Source organism: Periplaneta americana, unplaced genomic scaffold (genome assembly GCF_040183065.1).
Source record: "Periplaneta americana isolate PAMFEO1 unplaced genomic scaffold, P.americana_PAMFEO1_priV1 scaffold_26, whole genome shotgun sequence".
In the NCBI taxonomy this organism is placed as follows: Eukaryota; Metazoa; Arthropoda; class Insecta; order Blattodea; family Blattidae; genus Periplaneta; species Periplaneta americana.
Window position 1 is genome coordinate 626,518 of NW_027185507.1, and position 22,964 is coordinate 649,481.

The 22,964-nt window shown below is 35.6% G+C and overlaps 1 protein-coding gene across 1 annotated transcript in view; it reads right to left on the reverse strand.

Moving 5' to 3' along the window:
- Positions 1–22,964, reverse strand: part of LOC138693956 (uncharacterized) — a 250,879-nt gene that overhangs the window by 222,117 nt on the left and 5,798 nt on the right. The gene's annotated exons all lie outside the window — the stretch shown is intronic.

Sequence of the window (22,964 nt, forward strand, 5' to 3'; positions counted from 1 at the left end):
AATAGCTCACACGCTAAGACTTCTGCGTGTTGTGTAGAAGAGTGCGAGTTCGAATCTTAGTCTACATCAACGATTTGTTTTATCTAAATAACGTTGAAATAGCTATGTAACGTTGAAATAGAGTTTTACAAAGTCCTCAGATTAAGTCTTAATGATCACAGACAATACAAAATTACAAGTAATAATATTATAAACGTTGATCTAATGAATGCATTTATACACACACATACAATGTAAATACATATATATTAAAAACTAATAATTAAAATGGAATTAAACAATATTCCTAAGCCACACAGACAAACGTTTACAAAGGTTTAGAGTCCTTAGGCTATGCCATTTGTTGAGTAATTATTACAATATTTTATTAGTAGCTTTCGCATATGTGTAAGAAATGCACTCGCACAAAACAGTTTTTGTTAAAAGTGTGGCTTTGGATTATTTCATTCTCACCCCTTCAGTTGATTATAACTATTTTATCTACGTGTTTGCAATGGTGTTTAGTTTAATGTGCATTCAATTTTATTCATGTTATGATTGAATGAAAAGCACTGTTGCAGTTATTGACTAATTACATATATTAATATTAATTATTAAATGCATCTGTTAAGTAACTAATTGCAGTATCTTTTGCAAAATCTTGAATGTTTAAGTTTCCAATAATATTCTGTACTATATACCATAAGACGTTAAAAGAAATTGCAATAGATTAAGTTAAAGTACTTTAAAATCACTGGTTTTAATGAAAAAATATTTTCTTTTTTTAGGATATCTTCAAGTTTAACTTTAATAATATTCCGAATAGCTTTAATTGCATTATCTGTATTTTGTACTTTTCTATTCAAATGTATTCTATTTCCCTCTTTCATAAATTTTGATAAATTACACTGTACTTCTTGTAGTATTTAAGAATATGAGGATCATTACATTGCAACTCATTACATATAGATTCTTCTTTTTAATACGTGAGATTTTTAAGTCCCAGTGTTATCTACAGGTTTTTACTTTTGAATTTTTTCACAACATTGAGTGGAGAACATCCACTGAAGTGATTCTGAAATTAAGTGAAAAATGCAATACATTTACTCTTAATATCAATAGTACCAGTAACATATACGTTTTTCCAAGATTCATTTTGTAGACATAAATTTAAATAATCACTAGATACAGCATTTACGACCCTTTTTTAGTTTTTAAATTAATATTTTGAAATTGTTCACTGACATAGGAAACAGGATTTGTTTATCATGTTCAGACAAGCCATTGATTATAGTTTCTGTCGAATAGGAATTCAGTCTAATTCTGTGTACAAAACTTTTATCAATGGCTGTGCTACTTCAGCTTGTATGGTAGTGGGACAATTACTCTACGGCTAAGGTTTCCAGTTTCAAGGAGTGAATTTAATTTACTTTTACGGAAAAGTTCCGACAGATAATCTATGTTTATGTCACTACAGATCACAAATTCCATATGAGATTTCTTAAGTCTTTTCTTTACAAATTCAATGTTGGCTATAAATATTAATAAATAACTTAAGAAATATGAATGATTGTAGGTAGAAGTCTGATTTACATTATAAAAAGCAAGAAGTTACATTCCTCGGCAAGACTCGAACTTTCGATGTTCGGTTTTGTAGTCCAACTCATAAGCACGGTCCTATTCAATGCTTATGTTAATAACATACAATTTAGCTGTAGCAATGTGGTGTCATAACTTGGGGTATGTTTACTTAATGTAATTAGATTTAATTTGATTAGTTTCGCAACCACTGGACTTCCTGTTATATCCTGTTATTTAAATATTTAATTTAGGGTTGATTTATTAACTCTTACTGTGCAAGATACGCTTTATTTCAGTAATTCTATATGGCGTTAAATAGTCATTGTCTACACTAAAGTATTATCGTCATCCCTCATTTCTCATCGTAATGGCGAACCGACGTGATATGAGACATCGAGTTATAGCTCTAGTTGAGGCTGGATATGGGGTTACATCGGCTGGCCGTTTGGTCTGTGTTCTTGGAAGTACAGCCGCGAGGTGGGTTCATAGTTACCAAAATTCAGGGGAGGTCGAAAATCGCCCTATTCCTGGGCGTCCGCGGATTTCTTCATTGGAAGAGAATGCTCTCTTATTCGAGACAGTTCGACAGGACCCCATTCGGACTGCTAACGAAATCAGAGCAGCATCTAACTTTCCCGGCTCTTCACAGACTGTGATCAGCAGGTTGAGGAACCGCGGTATTAGGAGCCGGAGGGCTGCGCAAATGGAAATATTGGGGGAAGCGCAAGCTGTCGACCATCTTGCCTTCGCTACCAATCGAGTGGATTTCGATTGGAGAAATGTAATTTTCTCCGACGAAACAACCATCTCGAGTGATTACGAAGGTCCTGTCCATGTCTATCGTGAGGATGGTCTCCGACATGATCAGCGCTATGTGTACCGACGTGAAAGATCGGGGCGCTTTAGCATATCGTGTTGGGGGTGGATGTCTTACGATGGACCTGGCGTTATAGAACGCATCGATGGCTGGTTTAATGCGGGAACTTACGAGCACATTCTGGAAGATATATTCCTTCCTTCCGCCCCTAGAACGTTTTCCCGAAGAAACATTGCTGTTCCAGCAGGATGACCGTCCCGAGCACTATGCCGCAAGCATTCAAAGATGGTTTCAAAGGAGACCCGAGATCGAAATCACTAATTGGCCTCCGAAGTCACCTGATTTGAATGTCATCGAACATTTATGGGCGGAATTGAAAAAGAGGAGGATAGCCACCTATGCCCACCGACGCCCTCGAAATCGAGACGAATTGTGGGATCAAGTTGTTGACACCTGGGAAGATCTCGCCGGGGATCAGAACTTATTCCACAATCTCGTGGCATCCATGCCGGATCGACTTTGAGCTGTAATAGAAGCTGATGGCATGTGGACAAGATTTTAAGTTATCAGGTCTCTTTTTGTTTCTTATGATTTTTGTTTTAGGAAGAATATTTTTAACTTCCAAGTAAGATTTATTTCTTTTTGACGAGGTTCAGCCCACTTGTAAGACCCAGAAATTGGGCATAAATTATTCCACATTTTTTGACGAATTAGACAGTGGAGGAACTCTGAAGAAATTAATTACACCTCAATAAAAAAAAAGTTTACCTGGGATCGAACACGAGACATTTCGGGTTTCGGTTAAGCAGTGGAACTGACACGCTACTATATGAGATTCAAATTTATATTTGGAAAATTGTTTAACTGCATTTTACTGCAGACACCTTTGTTGTGTAGGCCATGACTTAAGCAAGACAAGGAGAACACGATCGGTAGAGAATGTCATAATCTATGCTAATAATAAATCTGTAGCCAAAATTTTCTGGTAATTTTCGATTTTCCAAAATAATTGGTGTTAACATGTATAATTAACCATCCTGAACCCGAAAATCGCTTTTTTTTTTTTTGTTTTTTTTTTTTTTTTTTTTTTTTTTTTTTTTTTTTTTTTTTTTTTTTTGTTTGTATGTCTGCCTGTCTGTCTGGATGTTTGTTGCCTTTTCACACGATAATGGCTGAGCGGATCTCGATGGAAACTGAAATATAAATTAAGTTCGTTGTAACTTAAATTTTAGACTATGTGGCATTCAAAATACTTTATTTAAAGGAGCCTGAATTAAATAAATCGAAATATCTAGCTTATTATTGCTTTTTGTGAAAAATGTTATATAACAAAAGTTTCTTTAAAACTGATTTCCGATTAGTTTTATTCCATGCAAAATTTTGATAGGGCTGATATTTAAGGATATACAAGATTTTTAAAACAACAATACAATACATTTTCACCGCCGCCTCAGATTATAGCGTTGTTGTTCCTGCAATAACTCCTATGTGAAAAATATAAAACTTTTGAGTAGGAAGAAAAAACACATTTATTCATTCCATGGCAATGGTACATAGAAGATCGTGAATTCTTACATTTTCAAAAGAAACAAATATAATTACATATCACTGTTTATGCTGTATCACTATTTAAGTTATTTGAAGGGTTCAGAACCATACTGGACCAAGCGCCATTTACTGAAGACGTAGAAAACATCGGTCAAAACTAAGTTATTACCATAATTCAATGGAAACATATAGCAAGTAATATAAAGTATACACATTAATTAATTTTAAAATTAAAGCCTAATGACATAGTTTAGAAAAACACCCCCAAAACCGCTGTAAAATTTATCTTTCCCCTGAAAATCCCCCTAACATATTTATCTCACAAACCTACCCCTGGAAAACCCAAGTTGACAACACTGGCGCTATCTGTCTAGGTCTGGTTGGAGGTTTCGTACGTACTATAGTCACGTCGCTGTTATTTCCGGCGTGGCTCCGCCTCTTTGCTTACGTCCTAGTAAGAGTAGGTTCTATAAAGAGTAGGTACATATAATCGTTCGCCATTTTACTTCTTTCATTGCCAGTTGCGGTTAGCAGACGACGCTATTTTCCGCACCGTTAAACATTATCACGTCGTAGCACCTATGATAATCGCATTGTAAATTTTAGATTTCATAGAAGGAAAGCATAGAAAAAATTCGAAATCAAAATGGTTTTTGGGAAGGGAGAAAAAATTACTAACTTCGAAGTGTCATGTTCAAAATAGACAGTGACACCTTCAAAAGTTTTCTATTTTTAACTTTAGATGGGAGTCAAAGCGAGAGAAATGTTTAGAAAGAATTACTTTTAAAAGTTATTCCTATTCTAAATCTGTACCGTACTAGTTTCCCAGTTACTGGGAGTAACATATGCGCAGAGTGACAACTTAGGTCTGTTAGAACTGTGGATTCTCATAGAAAGGCCGGCCGGCCCTTCGGCCGTCACCCCAGCCCCGAGCTTTGTGGGACTCGCTGCCGGAAAAAAATTCAATCTGTCGATTACGTTCTTCTTATAATGTTTAATGTGAGAAACTTAAAAATAAATAGCTAAGTGAATGTTGAGATAGCTTTTGTGTACCTAACGAAATCAATTGTTGACTATAACGTTAATGTATGTGGATCAAATGTTGCACTGTTTGTTGAAGGTTTAATTACCGGAGTATCCAGCTGCATGGCTCTAAGTCGACTGTTACCCTTTAATCTATTATTATTATTATTATTATTATTATTATTATTATTATTATTTTAAACAAATACACCTAAAAGAGCGCGGAATTAAAATTTGTACTGTTGTAAATTCTCGTCTGCTTACTTCAAACGGCAAGGAAAGAACGAAAATGGCGGATGATTATACCCAGTATCTATAGAGCCTTAGGAAGTCCATGACGAAATCAACAGCGAATGACAAGACGCACATGTTTAAATGTAGCCGACTTGCAACGTGATTGGCTGCCGGAAATAAGAGCGCCGGGACGATAGTACCCCAGATCACATATAGATTGCTCATTCCTATGTTAAAATCGGGCGACGCTGATATAACTTCTCTAGTTGCGAGCGTCGTTAAATAAAACATAACATTTAAAAATCGGTAGCTCTTTGAAGAGAACAAACGCCTTGACTGCCACCTGTCCGCCGTAAACGAACACGAGATGACAGCACAGTCGCTAATGCAATTCAAATGAGAGTTATGACGTGACTCCTTATGTAACAACTAGATGGCAGCATAGTAAACCTGACAAAAGTTGTTACCGTCAAAACCTATAACGCCGAGCAATCTGGGTATGTATGATCTAGGCTAGTACTGAAACTGGGACAAAGCCAAGTCAAAAACGAAATTTAATTGGAACAAACTTTTAAATATACATTATTAAACTGCTTCCGCAAGAAAACCTTACAAACAGAAATAAGTGTATATTTAATTGGAACTGTGGCGGAAAATTTTATGAATACCTACGTGATGTCTCAATCAAAAACTAATAATATTAATATTGCGGGAAAATCTTAATGCTTTTAGCGAAGTTCATAAAAAGCTCTAAATTAAAAACAAATTGTAATAGTAATATGCGTTACAAGAGCAGTATGTTAATGTTTTCATGTTCGAGGATAAGATTGAAAAAGCGAAACGTAGTTGAGCTTTTTTAATTTCCGAGAACATGAAAACAAACATACCGCTCGTGTATCGTACATTATTTTGTGCGAAGATTGTTTATTACATACCTGAAAGAGGAATTTCTAATAAGTTGCAATGAAATCTCCATCTTGGTTTCTGTTCAATGACGGCAACTTTTAAAAACAAAAATATCTATCTTCAAATTGTTGCTATAAAATGTTTACTGTGTTTACTATATTCCAGCAGGCCGTGATATACGCCTGTCTTTTTTTCCCCAGTCTATAAATGCGAACTTAAAACAAACGGTAAGGTTATGTAATGATTTATTTTTCATTTTAATATTTTAACAATATTATTTATATAACATATTGCAGTAATAACATCGGCATCTGGAATCTTGTGGATTTTTTCACGGCTTCCTTAATGTTACTTGCATTACAAATGCAGTAACTTTTGTGGTGTTGTAGAGTTTACTTAATTTTTGCAAATATTTAAAAACAATAATTAACAGTGCAATTTAGGTGAAATTGCAGTGGTAAGTTTCCAATTTATAATTATTACTATGTTAAACGTCTCTAAAAATAATATGTTAAAAGCCGAAAGCAGTAAAATGAATATGGCGCTTAAGCGGTAAGAAGAGGGAAATTGTTATGTGTGTTACGTTGGGAATACTGAATGTGGTATTTCACACTTACCGCGTATTGGTTCTGTGCGGAAAACAAGCAAATACGCACGATCTCGCACAAATATATGTGCGACCGTCGCAGCAAAGCGCATGCCGGACATCTGCACAGCATTGTTGCAGAGCACCGTGGTTCACGCACTGGCTTTGAATATACTTCATCTTCATTTCAGTTACTAGTACAGCTGTCTTAAATTTTTTGAAGATCATGAATGGTGTCAGTAATACGAGGCTTTGTGTAGGGTTCAAATAATGACATTTCAAAGAATAAAATATCGAGTTTCCTTAAAACGATCAGAAATGTAGTTACCGAAGCCTTCTGTACATGGGAGATTTTGACGTCACAATATCATGTTTTTTGAGACCTCGATAATAATGGTTTAATCGTCTTTCAACTGTCACGTATATTTTTCGTGTTTCAATATAGGTACGTATGTTATTTTATCTGGCGTTACTAAAAAGTAATAGTGTTGTGACGTTGTGAATTTAGTTCTTCTTTGTAATTCTATGATCAGTTCTATTCAGACTTTCAAGAACAGACGAGTCAGATGTACACAATGTTAAACTCCGAAAACATAAAGTACCCGTAGTCAATGAGCTACTAAGTGTAATTTCTGGGTCGCACAATAACAACATTTATTTCTTAGGCTCCCCAGGAGGATATGGTAACACTTTTGTGTATTCGTATATTCTGAGTCTGATAAGAAGTGGCTTTAGCTGCTTCATGGACTGGCATTGTTATTACCTGATGGTAAAACCGTTCACAAAAGTTTCCTGTTTCCTTATATCAATGTCCTCTATAAAAGCTAACAGTTCCGAGGTTGATATTTCACGTAAAGCTACTGTTATTATTATAGATTAAGCATCTATGATTCCTGCTCTTGCTGTCGATGGAGCTGTCTTCAGACAAGTTTTACCTGTGGTACCAAGAGTTGGTAAAGTTAGAACAATTTAGTCTTCAATACCGCAATAGAAGATGTGGCCAAAAACAAATATAATACATTTAACAAATTAACGTGTGAACAGAACAGCTATCAGAGAATGAATAATTTGCATCATGGTTCTTGAATAATTTCAAGGAAAAATTGTTCCGGGGCCGGTATCGATCCCGGGACCCTTCGCTTTACAGGGAGCTATTAGCTGAAAGCTAGATTTGCATAATACATTCGTTACTGTGATACGTTAACAGAAAGCCACAATTTAAGTCACACAGTATTTGTGTGTACTCACAGTTGAGTTCTGACGTCTTGTCAGCTCATTTGAGTTGTGTGGATATAAAAGGAAAAATTGTGACGGTGTCGTGTATGGTTCCTGGGGTAGCTCAGTCGGTAGAGCGTTCGCGCGCTAAGCGAAGGGTCCTGGGATCGATACCCGGCCCCGGAACAATTTTTCCTTGAAATTATTCAAATCTGCTTTACAGGGGCTACTACCTGCAAGCCAGATTTGCATGGCTCTTGAAGTTGGGTAATAATGAAATTTCAAGCGAATTAGGAAATAACTTGCTAAGAATTCCTGACACTTTTATAAGCAATGATTCTCTTATGGAAGATGTTTTTGTTACTGCCATAGAAAACAACAATTTTCCACTTAAGCAATTGTGTACGATGATTATATAAAAATTAACGAAGAAGTTCTGCAGCTGACAGACTAACTGGCGATTCCAAGGAATACTATAGCATTGATACTTTACAAATTGACGACAATACTTCGATAAAATATATGCTAATAGAGTATTTAAATTCTATTACACCGACTGGCATACCTCATTTACTGCGCTTAAAAAATGATGCAACTGTCATGCGTATCCGAAATGTGAATATGGGTTTTGGACTGGTTAATGGTGTTAGAATGGAATGCTTGACAATCTGTTTAAACTAGAAATACTAACAGGGACAGCTAGAGGTCAGATAAATTTTCTACCCAGAACTGATTATTTTAATGACAACTGACACTAACTTTCCCTTCTCATTTAAACGGCAACAATTTCCTGTACATCTTGCCTTTGCAATGAGTATAAGTAAAGCACAAGGGCAAGCATTTCATGAATTGGAAATTTATTTGTCTAGATGCGTCTTCAGTCGTGGACAGTTAGCTATATGTTGCCTTCAGCAGAGTGAAAGCAGCAAAGGATGTGAAATTAAAAATAGTTATAACATCACAACAGGGGCAGTTTGCCGAAAATGATGACTGTTATACTAAAAATATGGTTTATGCTGAAGTATCAAGACTCTACCATTAGCATCAGTAGCAGTTTTGCTACAACGCCATCCTATCTGCATCCTAAGAATAACTCGGAGAAGCTAGAGACTGTTATAACTTCGCATACAAGAGAGCCTACATGTGTTACTTATTTATTACCATTATTGTGATAATCATCATAACTAGCAGCATTTTATTGTGGTTTTCAATGTCTATCAAGCAGGAGTTGCTGCTACAAGCCACTGGTATTATTTTATTTCAAAGGCAAAATGCGTCACAACTGCTGACAAAAAATACAGCCTTAATTATGGACTACACGTTTATATCTATATTTAAAAAATACAGCCTTAATTATGGACTACACGTTTATATCTATATTAAAAAAATTATAACGTATAAATCCAAATTAGTAATGCGAGATAATTGTAATGCGTAATTTAAATTAGTATTAATATATTATATTTAACATGCTGTATATTTTAAATAAGAATTTGTAATAGGCTACCGGTAGGTACTTCAATTCCATTCATTTGATTCTCAGTTTACTCATTTTGTTATCAAGTTAACCTACAAAACTTTCATTCTGATTTTTTACTAATGTTAAATTTTTACTAAATACAATACTTGAGTTATTTTCATTTTAAGTAGGCCTATAATATTATATTTGTTTCTTGGTAATATAATTTATTACGTAGGTCTAAGCTAGTCTATGCTTAGTTGTACACCATGAACATGAGTTTTACTCATACGGGAATAAAATTGATATTAAATAGAACATATTGTTTCCCATATTTTTTTTTATCTAAATGTTGTTTCGTTTATAATAACATTTTCAAACAATTCTATTTCTGTGACATAATATTTTGTAATTACAGTATTCATGTCGCTATTTTCCTTATCTGTAATTTTGTACATCATTTATGTCGCTTCTTTTCCATGTATTTTAATTTATGTACACTCTTAGACAAAAAAAAATTACCGGACTCTTGAAGCGTAAATTTGTCTAAGTTCCGTTCGGCTGTGCGCCTGATACACAAGACTAAAATCAGAGTAGTAAGGACGAAACCAGCGAGATCCAAGAACATACTCTTATATCGGCAAACAGCGGTGTGAACTGTGTATGTGTCATAGCGCCGTGGTAAAACTCTGACTTCACACGCAGAAAACCCGGGTTCGTATCCGCCTTCGTATAAGTATATATATTTGATTCGTTTTATTTTTTCTCTAGCTAGAAACAAATGATACATTTATTAACGTGCACAGGAGTTTGGATTAGTTCAAAAATTAAACAAAAACGTTCAGTAATATCGGAGACTTCTTTCTAATTACTCTTGAATTAAAATAGATGTTCAGTTCTTGGATCTTCTCCCTTCTCCATAAGGAGTTGGTATTGATCAGTAATAATAATAATAATAATAATAATAATAATAATAATAATAATAATAATAATAATAATCATCATCATCATCATCATCATCATCATAATGTTAATAGTATTGCAAAAACGAGATGAATAATGTTAAAGACAAACCAATGCGTTCCAGATATTGGCTGCACTCGTAAATACATATCTGCTTTGTAACAGCTCCATGGTAACAGTCTAGCTTCTTGTGTAGGCGATTCAAGGTCGTGTACCCCGTAGGATCCAGGCGGTTATAGATGCGGAGGGATTACATACCCGGTATTGAATTTTTTTGTCTATTTTGATTTTTCTTTATTGGTCTCCGAGATGTATTTCTTTATTTTGTTTAATACAAAGAAAATGATTATGTTTGTTTATTCCTATCCGAGAAGGATTTTTTTACTTAAGGTTTATTTTTGTTTATTTCTATCCGAGAAGATTTCGTTTAGTCTCTTTAAATACAAGACACAAGGGAAAGGATTGCTATTATGTATCTAACTTCCCCTTTGTATATATTAACTTTCTGTTAAATATTTCACAATACTGGTTATTATCAGTATACAAGAAGTAAAAAATGAGAATGAAAAAACAATGTATATACTGAGATTCGAACTCGAAACCTTTCGAATACAAGACCACAATGCTACCGACTGCGCTATGCGACAGAGACGATGACTCTTTAAGAAGCATGTTATATAATCATCATATAGTGGTGGCAGTGAGTGTTGGAAACATTTGACAGAAGAAATTCGTCCGCGTGTGTATCATGCTCTGACGAATGCACCAGAAGTTTTCCGAATCGGACATAGAATCTGGAGACCGGTCATTTTTTTTTTTTTGTCTAAGAGAGTACAATTTTATTACAAAAGGTGTGTTAAGATATTCTATTAATAAAGTATTATTATTATTTTATTATTATTGTATTATTATTATTATGAAACTTGTTACGAAGTATCCTTGTAAACAGAATTACCCGTATAACTGTTTGTAGGCCGCTAAGAAAAATATTATGTTGCTACACCAGAGAGACGATAATAGGTATAGGCCAGCCAAGTTCCGATTACACTGATAAACAAGTGGCAGATATCTGACGTGGTGTGTACTGTTTGTAATGCAGTTTTTCATGCTGATTTCAAATCTGAAAACCGTTTTGCTCTATCACGTCAGGTTTTTAAATTATCGACGAAAATTTATTTTTACATAGAACACTGTCGAAATTTTTTGTCATTTTCCGTCATTTTTAATGTAATGCTGAAAAATTTCGTTGTTTGTGTTCTGTTGCATTAATATACTTTCATTTGTTTCTTTTCTACTTATTTTCATTGACAATGACAGTGGACGGTGGATATTACGGCATCCAGAGGTTGTAGAAATTCACCAGAAGTGTTTTGCGGCTATGTAATAGACAAATCGCATCGGAAGACTTTTACGGCGTTTGTGAAGAAAGCACATGAACTATACTTTGATTCGAAGGTGGATAGTAGTAAGTCGTAGGCACCACAGTTCATCTGTTCGACCTGTGCATGCAACTTGCGTGGTTGGTTAAGTAAGGAAAAGAAGATCAACCATCTGGTATTTGGAGTTCCTATGATATGGCGTGAATGAAGCAACCGCATCACAGACTGTTATTTCTGTTTGGCAAACGTCACTTCTCCTCCAAAACTCGTGCATCTGTAAAGTAACCTGACGTTTCTTCAGTTTATAAACCAATTCCATATGATCCCGTCACTTGTCCAATACCAACAGCATCTGGAGAATACACAGTTACTGAAGAAACGCAAGAAGAGTGTCCTCTTTCATCTCCTGCCAACGACTCAGACTCTGATTACTGCCAACCTGGAGAAGATATTCATTTGATGAATAATGTTAAACTCATACGGAATCATGCGATCTCATACGGAACCTGGCACTGACGAGGGGTCAAGTTGAACTGCTCAGTAGGTCTTAAGGAATTTAATTTCCTTGCACAACGAATTCACAGTTTCGGCACCGACACAAAGAACTTGTGAAGTTCTTTGCAATGAGTGACACTATTTGCTACTCCATGGACGTTCAAGGTTTTATGTCAAGTCTCGGAACACAGCATTGAAGCATGGCGACTATTCATAGACTCATATAGGACAAGTTTAAAGGCAGTATTATTACACAACGGAAACAGAAATGCTTCAGTACTGGTTGCATATTCTACGCACCTGAAAGGGATGTACGATACCATATCTCTACTTCTTAAAAAAAAATACCTCACAAGTACAATTAGCGTATCTGTGGTGATTTAAAAGTTATCACAATTCTCATGGGAATGCAGACAGGGTACACCAAGTACAGCTACTTCATCTGCGAGTGGGACAGCAGAGACAGAAAGAACCGCTATATAAAGAAAAATTGGCCAGTCACAAATAAGGAACATCATTGCTGACAGCACTTCCAAGACTTACTGGGCGGCACTCAAAGAGATGCACGGGTGGCACTGAAGTCAGTCGTAGTCAATTTCCTTGCAAATAATAAATCGACTGACTATGTGAATGTTGTTCAGAAGTGCATCAGTGCGTACAGACAGCTAGGTTGCAACACGTCCCTCAAAATGCATCTCCTCGACTCACATCTTGATTTCTTCCCCGAGAACCTAGGTTAAGTCAGCGACGAACATGATGAACGTTTTCATTAAGACATCTCGGTGATGGAGTCACGCTATCAGGGTCGATGGGAGTGCAGCGATGTTGGCTGACTACTGATGGACGCTTGAGCGCGACATGACAAATGCTCAGCACAAATGAAATTCTACAGCCAAGAAATTCAAACAAAAAACACACCTTAAATTAATAAAGTATATTCTATATATGCACATATGTATTTTACATGTGTATTATGCCTTCAACTATGTTATTATTATAATGATGTGCCATGTGGCACATTTACATCATTTTCTTAGCTAAAGCCATGTTCATTATTACTCCATGTAGCAATAAATGCTCTACTGAAATTCCTGTCCGTGAGTTCTTAAACATAATGGTTGATGTCATATATCTCAAGAACGGTGGGTAATAGAGACAAATGGTTTGCATATTCGGAATCAGCATGTTCCAGTTGTCTTAGAACGCTTGTTGGATACCAAGATATCCACCGAAAGTGTTTTTTTGTTATTCAGTGTTACCGACGGCAAGTGTCCGAACTACTGAGGTCGTTGCATATTTCCTGTTTGTAGCGATAGCAGCGACCTCATTTCCAATCGGTAATAAGAAGTTGATGGGCCTATACAATGTATTCTGACCAACATTATATTTACTTATTTCAGGGGAACGTTTAAAATTGTTTTGCAACAACTCAATTTAACTGACATGATAATATGTAGGTACGCTATATGAGGGGAGAGAAATTTTTGACAGCTGCTTTCGTGTTATTCTATGCATACCTCACTTCAGAGTAAATGTGTCTCAACTTCGAAGACTAGTAATCACACTAATCAGATACTAGGTCCACAATGCAAACATATACAGGTACATCATTTTGTTTTTACTAACATTTCTAATATTAACCTCGCTATACCTTTGGATCAACGTTTGAGAACCGGAAATACCGTTTGCTACCCCTTTCCACGACTGGAGTTCGATGATAGTGGCGTAAAATGCAAACAAATCACTTTACTAGGTATAGGAGGGAAGAAAAGTAGTTCATCCATTTACGCAAACTAGGAATAACGCGATTTTAAGTTTGATCATTTTCATTACGTTTTTCTTTAATCAAAATACAGTACAGTATTAACAATGAGTGTTTTTACTCAAGAACTGAGCTATCCATTCGGACGTATTCATTATGCAATGTACATTATAGGCTACTGTCTACAACACATTAGCGTACAATAGAGAGAATGAAGTTAAATTGAAAAATAATCATAATATGGATATTTAAACACATTTTTTTAAATCGTGGCCGTTCATTTCGATACAGGCTTCAGTTCTAATGTGCATATTATCGCACTATAGACTATTGTACCTAATTCCAATTACCAGTTTCGTCCTTCGTACTAGTAGCTCATGTTGAAATAATTCTGTACCTATTCTATAAAAGAGTACCTTACGTACTGTAAATTCAATCTTCACTTCTGCCCGACCCGAAAAGATAAAATTACTCAGACATGCTATCTACTGTGCGTCCAAGTGGTTTTGTCGCAGGATCGTGGAAAGGAGGGAGATCACGTGACAATTAACGAGACTCTCTTATTTAAGTTATTTTAAACAGTTGTATAATATTACATAGTCGTCGAATTCCTAACAGAAATTAATGTTTTCAGAAAAGGAGACAGCTCAGCAACTAGCCTTTACAGAGGAAGAGCAGAAACAAGTGGGGGAAACCGGGATGCGACATAGGCAAACGGACGGCAGTACCTGTACGAGAATATGATTCGATATTGAAAGCTCTTTTGTCACTGGAAAACGCGAACATATTTCTGGAACATACTATACTCAGTAACTCAGTACTGTTTGTGTTTACTATGACCGTAAGGCAGGGATGAGGCGATAGCAGCTCCCAATCACGGTACAAGAGCGCACAGCGCATCCACTACATAGCGTCGTGACGTAGACATCAGGGATGTGCAGTATAAAAGCCAAGCGTTGTAACGCAAAATGGAGTTTCTTAACGAATTTCGTAATATTCCTGGAATTCCCTTCTTACGATACTTCCGTCCAGGTAGGCCTGTCTCTCAGTTTTCTTGGCAGTAAACGGGCCTACATTCCTATAGATGTAATCTTGCTTTCTTCATGATGATTAGAGCCCGGATGTTTGGCAAAATGCGTTTTTTACTGAGTAGAAGTAAGTCATTATTTTCATGGATATAAATATTTGTGGTAAATAAAAGTAGTAGGGCCAATTTTTATTTTGCCTTTTTAAGGTATGCCTTGCTAATTCAATAATAAGTAAATGGCTGTTCTGTGATTTTAAAGCAGTATTTCTTGTTTATTTGTAATTTTCTAGTTAATTGTAACGTGAATGAAATTTAAATATATGAAAAGTGACTCAATTTGCTAACAATAGTAAATGAAAATAATTTATTTCGGTGCTTAATCTGCTAATAATCGTGCTTTAATGCTATTGGTGTAATATGCATATTGATCGACAATCCACAGTTACAGAATATAATGTCATGTCTTCACGATGCCAACAATCAGTTTCGTAATTGTAAATATTAAGCTCGTTCTTATAGCAGCTATTACGTAGCATTTTCAATTGTTTGCCTTCATATTTTCAAATCTTACTTATTTACTGGCTTTTAAGGAACCCGGAGGTTCACTGCCGTCCTCACATAAGCCCGCCATTGGTCCCTATCCTGAGCAAGATTAATCCAGCCTCTATCATTACATCCCACCTCCCTCAAATCCATTTTAATATTATCTTCCCATCTACGACCCGGCCTCCCGAAAGGTCATTTTCCCTCCGGCCTCCCAACTAACACTCTATATGCATTTCTGGATTCGCCCATACGTGCTACATGCCCTGCCCATCTCAAACGTCTGGATTTTATGTTCCTAATTATGTCAGGTGAAGAATACAATGCGTGTAGTTCTGTGTTGTGTAACTTTCTGCAGTCCCCTGTAACTTCATCCCTCTTAGCCCCAAATATTTTCCGAAGCACCTTTTTCTCAGACACCCTTAACCTATGTTCCTCTCTCAAAGTGAGAGTCCAAGTTTCACAACCATAAAGAACAACCGGTAATATAACTGTTTTATAAATTCTAACTTTCAGATTTTTTGACAGCAGACTGGATGACAAAAGCTTCTCAACCGAATAATAACAGGCATTTCCATCGAGAAATAGCACCGCACGCCACTGCTATGTACATTCTATATGCCTTAAGCTATGCATTGACAGTCTTGGTTCATTTTCGACAAGAAAGTGACATCCATCATTCTTGCAGTGGACTCTTCATTTATAATGCCTTTTTCAAAGTTGATTGTGTTTTTTTTTACGTTTTATTGGTTTTTTTGCCTGCCTATTTTAACTGTTATAAATGTATAAACATCCGGGCTCTAGTGATGCCCCTTGTTTCGCTTTCTGCAAATAGTTGATCTACCGTAACCAATCAACGCCAGAACTCATTCCATTGCGTTCTCGACGGGGATTTTCTTTGCCTAATCTATATCTGCAAACTTAGTAACATTATAAGTAACACGACTAATTTGTTAGTGAATTTATTTTATAAGGTTTCCGATCCATGGCTACACACCCACAACACGACTGTACACAGCATTGGTCGAGCTGTAGCTGATAATAATGTACAGACAGAATAATGTGCAGCTTGAAAGAGGCTGCCGCCGCGGACTACGAGTACTATTTAAAGTTTGATGTTTCATTCAGATCCTGTTGCATTTTATTTACATGTTATTTATTTTTCTATTTCCATATTCTTATTTATTTTAATTCTTAATAGTGTACAATAACAATTGAAACCAGAGCCTAAGCAACAATGCATTCATTCATTCATTCATTCATTCATTCATTCATTCATTCATTCATTCATTCATTCATTCATTCCTTCTCACTCGATCCGCTTTCTTTGAACTCGCATTTCCATTTCTCTCGCTTCACGCGCAATTTCCATCAACAATGAGGAAATATTATAAATAATGATAAAATACAGAACGTGAAATTTAACTTTCGAGACATTATTAGACGAAAATTTCATATTTAGACTAAAGACAATAATTTATCAGCATATCAATAACAACCTCATAAAATTGCTTACAAAAACACTCCCAAAAATAATATACACTTACGAAAAAAATAAATAAATACAAAATTATTTGATTAACAATATTTTCACCGTTACAATTACACATATATAAAAACTAAATATAAACATTTACATAGAGATAAAAAATTTGACAGGAGAAAAAGTTCGTCCAAAGGGCTGGACTCTGGAAGAGTACCCAAAACGCTCATTGCATTTCCGCGTTGAATCGCAATACTTAAGCGTTGACGCAAATAAGTAGTGCAACGGCGATCACCAGTAATGGAGATCAAAATTTGGCCGATTTGAGATACCAAAACTTTAGCGTCATGACTCCAAAGACCGAAGGTCTCCACAGCAAAGGGGACAAAGATATAATTGTCCAAAAGATGAGCATATTTATTGACTTTCTTCTTCACGGCTAATTCAGCAGCAGATGCTGCGCGTCTGGAGGTATTCGGCAAGTGAGATGGAGCTAGAGTGTCAACGCAAGTGGAGTCCCAAATTAAAGATTTTCCTCTAGACCATGGAATTAAGGTCAGACCATCGGGTCGTTTACCATCTGCGCGACTAATACCTGGTGGTTCCAAAAGAGACGGGATGCCACAAGAAGTCAGAGATCTTTTAATGATATCATTGAGTGATGTATGTCTGGGAATGCGACCCTTGCTCCTCGCACAGCTCAGTGCATGATGGCCGTAAATATCAGCAATTCCCCCGCAAATACATTGGTGTGGCTGGCAGAGTTTACAACCAAGGCGTAAAGCTATTGCGATTTTAAAGGATGTGCTATCTATTAGGGTGCCGATGTGAGGAGAAGGTAATGCGTGTAACCAAGCTCCAGACTCACTCTCTTGGAGAGCTAGGAGACGTGCAATGTCTTGTTCGGATGTGAAGGAAGAAAGGAGTGTATCTAAAACTTATTGGGAAAAGATAACGTCCCACTGTTTTTGAAATTCAAATTGAAAAATTAAAAATTAAAAAATAAAATTGAAATAATTATACAAATAGTTAAATTCAATTTGATATGTTCAAAACACGTTGTACAACGACAATAAAATGTATATAACCTTGAATTTTATTATAAAACAAGCTGGGAACACCCTGCATTGTCTGGGTTTTCATTTTTACTTCTATTTTTAATTAAACTGGTTGTTAGACTTTTCGGAAATCTCGGAAACTGAACTATAGACAACCTCGTTCATGAAGAAGAATCTTTACACAGCGTCACTTACATGAAATAATTAATGCCTACCAGGTTAACTCAATTTAAAACAGCTGTAGAGCGGGCACCGAGAAGAAAACATTGCATCATGAGCCTTGCGTTTAACTGTTTTTTTTAATTTAATTATATATATATACATTTATTTATTTTTGTTTATTTATTTAATCTGGTGTAGTTAAGGCCGCTAGACCATCTCTTCTACATCACCAGAAATAAAATAAAATAATAGAAAAATCGAACTATAAACAAAGTAAAACCAACGAAAATATATACAGGCTACAGTCACACGAACTTTAAATGACTTAGCATTGTCTTGAAGTTCAGCAAAACAAAAACACCCCTAGCGTTGACCCGATGTTCTACAGATCTTACATTTCATCTCTGGTTGTCAATGACTTAAATTTCAAGTGCCATACATTATTCGTGAGCGTTAGAGCAGAGTGGGTAGAAGAGAAAGTGACGTTACTTCCTCTAGTTCAGTGGTTCGTCGCCGAGTGGCGCTAGCCCTGTTTTCCGTGCCCAGTTTCAGGATCGCTATTCAAGTGAATGAAAAAGGTTTTTAAAAATAACCCATTAGATAAGAATGTATTGTAGAGTACTTAGTTACAATATTTTACTTCTTTAAAAATGTAATATTACTACATTAACAAATTGTGAGTTATGTAACACAATCCTGAATAGTAAATATAATAATTAACCGAAAAATGGAACATTGTGCCGGCTTCAGCAGAAATACACAAAGAAAAAGTACAGCATCGCAAAACTTAACATTTTTATGGCATTATAAAGTACGCATTGACATGCAATTATAGTTTTTATACACAAGAAAGAATGTAATATAATAAACGAGACATTTTATTTTCACCAATACTTTTTATCTACCATTTAGTTATTAGTTGCAGTTATATCTGGTTTATACGTAATTCAGGGGAACAAAAAATATTACGTACAAGTAGACTCATAAATTAAGCTTCGATATTATAGTCTATGCTAATGTAAGTTTTGATCTTTTGAAATACCTAAGTTATTTTGTGTTTTGTAAAATTAAAACAATATGGTAGCACTGTATTAAGTACTTGTATGCTACTTATTGGAGAATATTAAATTGACTTTTCCATGAGATCTTTTACTTTCTCATATGCTCGATTAGAAATCTCTTATGATGTGGAAACGTAATAAACAAATGTAATAAAATTGTAAACCAGATTAAGTTCTAGCCTAGATGCAAAGCAGAGTTATACTGTACGTTAATTACGACTAAAGTGCTATTATTAAAAATAAAATAATTAATAATTAAACATGGATATTTAATGAAGTAGAAGCTAGGTGCTTGGATTCAATTAGGAGTTCACAATTAGCACTTTCATACAGCACATTTTTTAACTGGCACATAGATTGAAAAATGTTCAGATGTAGAAAGTCACAAGATAATCATTTTCTAATTTCAAAATGTCGCTCTAGTTAATTTTTTTCTGTCAGAATACATTTAAATCTGCTATCACACAAGAATTAATATATTTCGCTAGTGCTCCGAGTTGTCACTGTAAATAATTCAAGGGTTCTTTCTTAGGCAAACGTGTTCTTTGCATTGTCAATTACGTGTAATATATTTTCTAAAATCGTGTAATGCTAGGATCCTTTGCACAGGGCAGACGAGGGAGTCTTTGAGTTCAGCGTATCTGCAAGGTCGTTCATTCAACTTTGAATTTTTTTGTATTTTCACTTTCCTCGAACCCATCACAGTTTATGACTCTAAAAAATGTATCGATTTTGAAAAACTCACACTAAACAGCTGAAATGCTGGTCTGGGGTTATTCGCTGGAAGGAATTACGGTCAATGTAACTAGACATAATTTTGAGCATTCAGGTGTGGAGTAACGGCACATAAATGCATACAAGTGCAAGATTAGCTAAGGTATTCTTCTGATTTTCGGGTGTCACGTCCAATTATTTTTTACTCGAATATTTAACGATACTGTATCAACTGCTGGGTTATTTAGCGTCAATGGAATTGGTCATAGCCAGATGGTATTTGGTAAGGTTACATTATTATGAGAAAGGATTGATGTCCTCTTCGTTGGATATTTTCTCTTCTTTTCTTTTTTTTAAGATATCGAGGCAAGTTTGGGAAAATATGTGTTATGGCATACGGTTTTGATCGCCAGTTCTTGCGTGGAAGTCCTACCTCTTTACTGGCGATAATAAATTTATCGGCTCTTACAATCAAAAGTCGCCCTCGGTAGCGCAGTTGGTATAGCGGTGGCTTTCTATACTCGAGGTTGCGGGTTCGATCCCGGCAGAGATCGATGGCATTTAAGTGTGTTTAAATGCGACAGGCTCATGTCAATAGATTTACTCGCATGTAAAAAAAAACTACTGTGGGACAAAATTCCGACATACGGGCGAAGCTGATATAACCTCTGCAGTTGCGAGCGTCGTTAAATAAATCATAATTTTAAAAAATCACAATCAAAAGAATTACAAGAATTCAGTTGGATAAAATACAGCCGCTCACTATCTGCAACTGCATCGAGAAACTCTTACTACGGTCCTATACTGCGGAAAGATACTTATTGGCCTGCACAGATTGCATTTTCACTTTGGCACAAATACAGAGAAAAGAAGAGAATTGAGACAACAAACTTATTATATAACCGGTATTTATTGATTATTTTATAAGAAATAAAACGGAAACTATTGTGCAAAGCAGTGAAGAATATTGGGGTTCCAATGCATTTAATTTCAACAATTCAATCATTGAACAAAAATAATGTGATAAGAATGCGTACTCAGATATGGAACGGTAAGCAGTAAGACAAGATCGCCCACTTTCACCCACACATTTTAACGTATATATCGGCGATGCTGTTAAAAATTGGCTGATGTCATTAACGAATAATTTATATAACTATTCACTATTCTACTCTTTGCAGGAGATCCAGTTATTACAGGGAGTCCGCCAGCAAACAGTCTCCTGGGGGCAGACAAAAAAGTTATTTTTTTCTTCCACCATGTTAATAACGTCAAAATAAGTGCTTGTACAAATTTTGGCCACTCGAACGCAATTACGAGGGCAGTAAAAGAATAAATTTCCCTGGGGCCGTTTACAGAAAGAAAACAACGTCATGGAAAGATTTATTGGAACAGATGCAGCAACTGTTGACTATTTTTGAACATATTCCCAACCGAAAATGAAACATTTGTCATACCGTGGGGTCAACGTTTGCATCCCTGTGTCATAGAAGTCTGCCGCCTGGGATCGGAACCAGCGTGTGGCAGTCGTGTGCACCTCTCTGTCGATCCCAAATGTCTCATTTCCAGTGGGAATATGTTGAAAAATAACTCAATAGTTGTTGTATATATTCTAATAAATTTTTCCATGAAATTGTGTTTTCTTCCTTTAAACAGCCTCCGGCGAACTTATTTTTTACTGCCCTGTAATTGCGCTCGAGTGGCCAAAATTTGTAAAAGCACTTGGTTCGACATTATTAACATAGCGGATGGAAAAAGTAACTTATTCATCTGTCCCCATGGGGATGTTGTTCAAGAACCATTCCATGAGCTACGTCACACTTTTGCTAAATATGAAATATCTATTTCAACAGACGAAACCAAGTAATGATATTCCAAGGATTACAATACAGGAGTGCTAGAACTGTTATAAATGGAGAAATTGTGGACCAGATAAGTTACTTTAAATATTTTTGGGTTATCATTTTGGATACAAAAATCAGAAGATGTTCAAATCAAATTAAATAGATTTAGACCTATTTCTGTGGAACAATATGACGGACAATTAAGCATAACATAAGAAGAGAAAGTTGATTAAAACTTTATGAAGTCGTTGCATGACCGCTATTACCGTGTGCGAGAATTAAACTTTAATGTCAGGCCACTAAAGGGAATTAAACTATCAGATATAAGTGAGATTTCTCCGGTATGTAATAGGATGCACATGATTAGACTACAGGAGGAATAATGACATAAGACAAGAATTAAATATATAATCTATTTTAAACACAGTTAATTAAAAAAAATATAGAATTAATTGAAGAGATCATAACCAGCGAATGCCTGACACCAGGCTAACAAAAGTTTTCTTCCACTGAAAGAAGCATTGGTCGACTTCTAATACTCCAAGATGGCGTGAACAATTTTGAGTCGCAAGTGCCTGATCATTGTGCTGACGATGACGATGATGATGATGATGATGATTATTATTATTATTATTATTATTATTATTATTATTATTATTATTATTATTATTATTAGTGGTAGTAGTAGCAGTAGTAGCAGTAGCAGCAGCAGCAGCAGCAGTAGTAGCAGTAGTAATAGCAGTAGCAGTAGTAGTAATAGCAGTAGTAGTAGTAGTAGTAGTAGTAGTAGCAGTAGTAGCAGCAGTAGTAGTAGTAGTAGTAGTAGCAGCAGTAGTAGCAGCAGTAGCAGTAGTAGTAGTATTAGTAGTAGTAGTAGTAGTAGTAGTGATGTAAGGTATTGGAGGGTAAGTGTGCGCACTTAGTTTTAATTCATCATAATGTGGTCGTCTGTTATTATTTTGTTACATTAATTAGGTGTTCATACACAATGAAACTTTAAGAATATTTATGCATTGTTAAAACTGCCTATAGTGATCATCATTCATTGTGGCACACAAGTTTAGACAAGTTGGCGAATGCGAACACTTAGACGACATATGCGGGTAAGAGTTCGCAGAATGTCGC